Here is a 7,099-nt window from a genome sequence, read left to right as displayed (position 1 = left end):
GTCCACTACTCGAGAGGTTGTTCTAGTTACAACCGACCAAGTCATTTGTTAGCCCTGCACTAGCTGTTGGCCTAATGTCAAAATTTTCGTCTTCACTATCCCCTGACCTTTCCTCTTGGTCCAGCATGACTCTACAAACATTCTCCTCGTCTTCTATGTCAGTCCGCGCAGTAGGTGCTGACTGAGGCTGTGAGGCTAATGGTGCATACATATAGCCTCTCGAAGCCATAACATCTTTGAATATTTTCATCAAGTCTGATGCAAACATTAACCCGTGATGCCTAAATTTCTTGACATTGGGGTTCATCTACATTCATATAATTAGGCAGAATCAAGCGATGTCTAAACTGATATTCAAAATTAAAACTCGCACAATGCAAATAGTTACCAATAATTTTTGTAGCCACCACTTATCGGATGCCAACACCCTATTTGTGGCTATATTATAACCTATGCCAATCTCTCCAGACATTAGTGATTCCCACAACTTTCATTCTTTTCTCAATATGTCAAATCTATTCTTCAGTTGTTTCTTATCATAATTTTTTCCACTCCTTTCCTTAAATGTCTTTTCAATATTGTTCCAGCCAAGTCTTGTATATGATGTTCCTTGTCATTATTTTTCAATATTTGCTCAGCAAAAAAAATTTTAGTCGTGTAAGGATCCCATGTTGCTTTTTTTTTTATTTTTTATCATTATCCATTTTTTTATGAAAAATAATAGAGATAAGACTAACTGAAGCAAGCAAAACACAAAAAATGTTCAAGTAAAAGCTATATTATGTAATAAATAAGTTTTACCCAAACAAAAATATATGTTACTTGCATAGTCTGCTCACCTTAATTTTAGAATATAGGCTAATGGGCCAACCATATAGCAAACGGTGATTAATTCATTATTAACTTCCAAAGCCCAAACATAATCTATTTAGAGAGCCTTATGATAGAATTTTATACACGAAGAAAGGTTTTATAGTTACCTGTATCGGTTTTTGCTTTATCATTTTTTTAATTTCTTTATGGATTAGCCCTTTTTTATATTGATCAATCATTAAAATAACGAACTTTTTTCAAGGACATACTATGACTCTCTTAGATAGGTTCAGATTTATTATTTTTATTTTAGTATTTCGTAGTTAAAAAGGTTGAGCCATTCTCATCACATGTATAAATATATATATATATATATATATATACATCTTTTAAAATGTGCTGAATCGAATCAATATATAGTGGTGGAGTCAAATTAAATATAAGGGAATTTTTTTTCAGAAAAAATGATATAAGTATCTTTTATCGGCAGGAAAAAATTAATCTTCCTTAGAATATAAGACCCTTTCTAATTAGATTTACTTCATACATACACGCTAGGGATATCAAATCACCTAACACTTCATAGATGAGAGTTTTATTATATATTTATGTCATCAAAATTAATAAATATTAATGCAAGAGGTTTAAGACAAGTTTCAAGAATGACATGAAAATAGGAAGAAAATTTTTTATGGACAAAAATACCCAAAATTGAACCCATAATTAAAGAGAGAAACTTTCTGGACTTTTAAATATGGCTCTATGTGTGAGTAAGCTTTGTCTCAAAAGAGACTGATTTTGCAGAATCAAAGGACTGAGCTGCTTCAAAAGCCATATAATTTTTTATCCATTGAAGGAGTTCACAAGTATGGAGGACCGAAATAATAAATCTAACCATCCCAGTTGAATCACAGACTAATTATATTACCCTAAATCTAATCATAAATCAATTTTACTACCCCCCCAAATAGTAATCACAAAACAAGAACCATTCTGTCAGCAATAAAAAAAATCCAATCACATATAGAATAAACATCTCCAAAATGATCAGAGCATGGCGCCGAAGACAATATGAAAACCTAGAATAGAGTCATACAACACAGGATCTGCAGCAATCGAATGTCCACTTTCTATCCATATATATATATATATATATATATATATATATCAATTTCATCAACAGAAAGATAAATGCATTAATCCAGTGATTGAACATATGGGAGAAGATGATAAACAGAGTAATTTGGCGAAGCCATTCAAGCAACAAGCGTTCAATCGAGAAACAGAGTCTCACTAAAACAGAAGGAAAAAAAATAGGAACAGATGGTGGTGTCTACACAGGAAATGCGACCACGAGGAAGGAGAATGGAAGTACAAGTGAAATGGGCTAGATTTTAAAGGCTTTAAACAACGAAAGGAATGAGATCATTGACGGAGATCACCGAGGACAGCAAATTTTAGGGAAGAACAGGGGATTAAAACCGTTTACCAGATCAGCTAACACATAGATCAATGCACACACAACTCCACATGTTTGGATCAGTTACATTTGCCTCCATATTCAGCGAGTCCAACAGAAAAAGCAAGACAAAAATGGAATCGTCCATCCTGTACCAGATCGGACCCAATAAAGGCTGACAGAGGTAGATCGGAAAGTGTATTCCACTGGGAGGCTAAGATCTCCACGCACAACTCACATGCACAAGCAAACGGCAACGACCACGGTTAGAGACGACAACAGCTTGGACAAGGAAATAGCTTCGAAGTAGCGATGAAGGAGCAGGCTCGAGGTCACTCAACACCATACCCAACACGGTACGAACCTTACGCCGGAGACATGATAGAGCTCATGGTGAGGAGGCGACGGAGCTTATGGCGACGAGGCGACGAGCTCATCCAGTGGCAGAGAGGGGTCGTGCGTTTTACAAGTGCTGAGAGTGAATAAGAAGGACATTTCAGTTGGGATAATAATTATCTCTGCCAGATTAATCGCCCTTTATTTTTCTCTCACTCCTCCCATTATTCCCTTATCCATATGGTCAATTCTCAAACTTCCAAATTCTCTGTCTTAATTTTTAAAATTCGTATCTCTAATATGTACATCCAATTAAAGTAAAATACTCATGATTTTAAAGTTTGAGATGTGTACTATATAATCACCAAAATTTGTGATCAGATTCAACTATTTGCTAGGTCAATCCAAAGTTGAAAACTCACTGCTCCAGGACTTACGTTTTATCTTTGTTAGCTTCTTACTTTTAACTCTTTCTTAATTCAAGCATGCACAAACTAGCTTTATGGTTTTCTATTTATTCTTATACTCTAAATTACATTCCTTTAACATCATGCATCATCACCTTACATCACATTTCATGTTAGGCATGTCTACAAAATAATTACATTACTAGCGAATTCAAGCATCGCATCGTAACACATAGAAATTCTCCACCTTCTTTGCTTCCATCTTGTTGCCCTTCTTCATGCATGTTTTCTCCTCATCATTTGGCCTACTATGGTTGGTTAAGGGAGGGGTGGGATTTTGAAAAATCTTAGTAGCAAACAATATCATCAATATATGCAAAATGAATGCAAGTGTAAGATATGCTTCTTTGATTATGTTTTTGCCAATTTAGCAATCTAACCTTATGCTCAATGTCTCCTACTATATGCTTGGCCATGAAATCATCAAGAGACAGAACATACATCATTCATACATAGCTTATATCATCATAATTAGCATCATGCAAATCAATACAACAAGTATAAACATCAAGCACATAAGATATGTAAGTTCACTACCTTGTACTATAAGCTTTCCTCTTACTTTTCCTTTGACTCCCTTGACTTCCCTACCATAAGGGCTTTTGATCAACATCTTCTCTCATACTTAAACATTTCGGTCAGCAGGACCACTTTGGATGGCCTTAGATTTAAGAAGATCAAATCCGGAATTTTTGCTTCACGGGTACTGTTCATTTGATATTTCCAAAATCTTTGCTCGACTTTGAAAATTTGTAATTAATTCTAAAAAAATCAAAATTGAGTAGCTCCAAGTCCTACTAAAAGCTCCTTAAGTGCTCTTTAAAGAAAAAATAGCTTAGAACCAATTTGGTGTGAAACAGTGCCAGAATTGTACAGAAGTTTTTACTATTCTAATGATCAGAAACTATTTTCAGATTTTAAATCCTAACATTGAAAAATCACTATAATTCATACACATACCCAAATAAGTATTCTATCTACAGATTTAAAGCTTAGGGAGTGTACTTTAATCATATCAAATTTTATAGTCAGAAATAAACAGGAACTTAATCAAAATAGGCATCAAGATAGGTGCTAGAATTATCACATATCTTGATCTAAAGCTTGAATCTTGTTCCTTCTTCTTGGCCTTAACCCTCATGTTTTTCTCTTCAATTTTTTGTAGAGTTTCTCCTCTATAAATGCTTGCCAAAATGCTCTTCCAAGGGGGTATTTATAGCCAAAATTATGACAAGGGTTGCCAATTTTGCCCTTGATAGAATGTGACAATTCCAAAAGCCACTTGTCCAAGCTCAAGTCTTCCTCTACAAGAACTTACCAAGTGTTCTCATGACATCATACCCTTGACATCATCAAACTTCTTTCTTGCCTCACCATGCCATGTGGCTAAATCTTATGGAAAGGGAAGGAGAATATTAGATCTTGATCATTGCATCAAACTTGAACTCCAAGTTTCTTCCTAATTTACTTAGCTCACATTTATTTGAATTTTTTAATGGCCTTCTAAAGCTCAAAAAAAATTTTCTGTCTACTCCATAAACTTTCTTTAGTTGTAAGAAAATTCTGCGAATTTTCTTAGCTCATAACTCTTCCTTTAACTATTTCTTTTTGAATTTCCAATAAAATGCTCTTAGGGGCACAACTAGACTTTATATTTTATTAAATCCACTCTGCTGACCATTTTTTAGCTTCTTAACTATTATTCCCCATTTTTATGTATAGTTTTCAGGCCTCCTCACGGCTCAAATAATTGCATCTAGATAATTACCTCAAACTAAGTCACTATGCTGAAAATTCCATTAAAGTTACTGTATGAGTATTTTGTTATTTATCTCTATCAAGAGGTCTCTATACACCATTTATTTTTTGAGATTTTTCTGAAATTTTCTGTATGCTTGTCATAATTACCCCCATTAACCATAACTTTCTGAAATTACGGTTTGCCCCTACTTGGGATCAACCTCATGAATCATCACTTTGAGGCATGTACCTCAATCTCAGGCCTGCACCTCAAGCCCAAGGCTACACTTAACCTATTTTTTCTTTCTAAACCCTTAAGACTCTCCTGGAACTCTTAACTTTATTTACACTTTTACCTCCCAGAAAACTTTTTCACTTTGTAATTTAGTCCCTATTCCCGTTCTAGCTTCCTTTTGCATATTTGGAACTTCTGCTCAAAAAGACTTGGTGGCCTATCTTCTTTAGACTACTTTCTGGGCTCCTTCAAATAAGCTTCTTCTCTCAGTTTATTTTCAATCGTGCGTTTCCACAGTTTTTGGCCCTCAAGCACGGTAGTCCACAAGCTGTGCCAAACAAGATCAAACTTTTGAATCAAACGTCTCCTCAAAATAAGCTTCTTATGGCCCATTAGAAGCTCTCCCAAACAAGCACAAATTCAAATTGGAAAAAAAAAAACCGTCTTTTTTCTTTTGCATTTTTATTCGACCCAAAGTTAAATTATTTTGCTTTTCATGGAGCCTGGAAATGAATGAAATAGGAGGGAAGATAACGGTGGGTGTGGTGGGGGGGGAAATATATGATGGAGAATATTTCAGTGTTTTTAATTCTAACATCACTTAATTAAATAAATAAATAAATAAAATTCTGAAAATTCTAGTTAAATTCAGCTGAAATAGACAAATTTAAATTCAGGCATACAAAAGTCTCTTTAGGAAATTTTTTAATATTATTAAAAGGGAGAATTACAATGAGATCTCAAGGAAGGAAAATAATTACAAAAAGTCTCAATAACAAGCTAGCGACTTGTAATAACAAGTTCCAGCACAAAAATGACATCTTCTGAAATTTATTTTGTAATTATTTTTCTTTCTTGGAACCTGAATTGTCATTCTCCTTTGTTAAAATACCATAATTTCTCTATATAGTTATAAAGAAAAATTGGTTTGGCAAAACAAATTAAAAGGAAAAAAATTCAAAGTAAATGTAGACCTGTGCTTAATTTTAATTTACTAAATTAAATTGTATTATGATATGGTAGAATTTCTTTCTTGAATGCCGATGATCTGTGATCATAATTAAGCTATCTTTTAACTTCGAAATATTTTTTCCAAAGTCAAATATGATACGTTTCAAATTGTTTTGAATCCAAATCAAATAAAATCATCAAATACAAATTTTTTTCGAACTAAATCAGTCAAATAAAGCATTCGAAATTAACAATAAAAATATCTGTAAATAATCTTTTTATCCATATCAAATAGTAAAATTTTGGACAAAGTACATTGAAATTTCATTATAGAATCATCCCCTTACTAAAAGTATTAATGTTCAAGTAATGAATCTGATGAATTAAAAACGAATTGAAGAAACAAAGAGCAAAAATATTGTTGTGATTAGGATACATACACACATAAAATTAAATGATTATATATATCGATAGACAGCACGGTTTTAAAATTAAAGGAAAAAAATCATAATTATATCCAGTTAAAATAATCGAAATCAAAATCAAAATGAGGGCCATACACTTTCTTCTAATTTTCCTTTTTAACTAGGGAGAATTCTAATTAAATCTAATTGAAATACTTAAATCTAAATTCAAGCTTATACTTTTAACAATTCCTAATTAAGTCATGAGGTATTGTTAGGAATTTCTAAATGTAGTTAAATGACCAAATAGCCTTCTTTAATTAAAAAAATCAATTGTTTTCCTCTTTTTTATGATTATTTTTTGGGACTAAAAAACATATAAATAATTTATAATGTTTAAATTTTTATATATAACTAAAACCTTTAAAATTAATCAAACATTTTAAATTGCAAATAATTACCATTAAATAAATATTTTGTATTTTCAAGTTGTAAATGTTTATTTTTAAGGTTTTAAAGTATCTTAATTACAAGAAATATTTTTATTAAGTTGTTTCAAATTGGGTTGGAATTGAGTGTTTGCTTAAATAAATAAAAATAATATAAATTACCAGAAAAGACATTGTGAAATCAAAAAGACCAAAAAGGAATCCAAATAAGTAAAATGTCCAAATGGTCATTAGGTGGAAATATG

Source organism: Neltuma alba, unplaced genomic scaffold (assembly GCF_004799145.2).
Source record: "Neltuma alba isolate B1F8T4 unplaced genomic scaffold, ASM479914v2 tig00012791_pilon, whole genome shotgun sequence".
Classification (NCBI taxonomy): domain Eukaryota; kingdom Viridiplantae; phylum Streptophyta; class Magnoliopsida; order Fabales; family Fabaceae; genus Neltuma; species Neltuma alba.
This window is presented reverse-complemented; position numbering follows the sequence as displayed.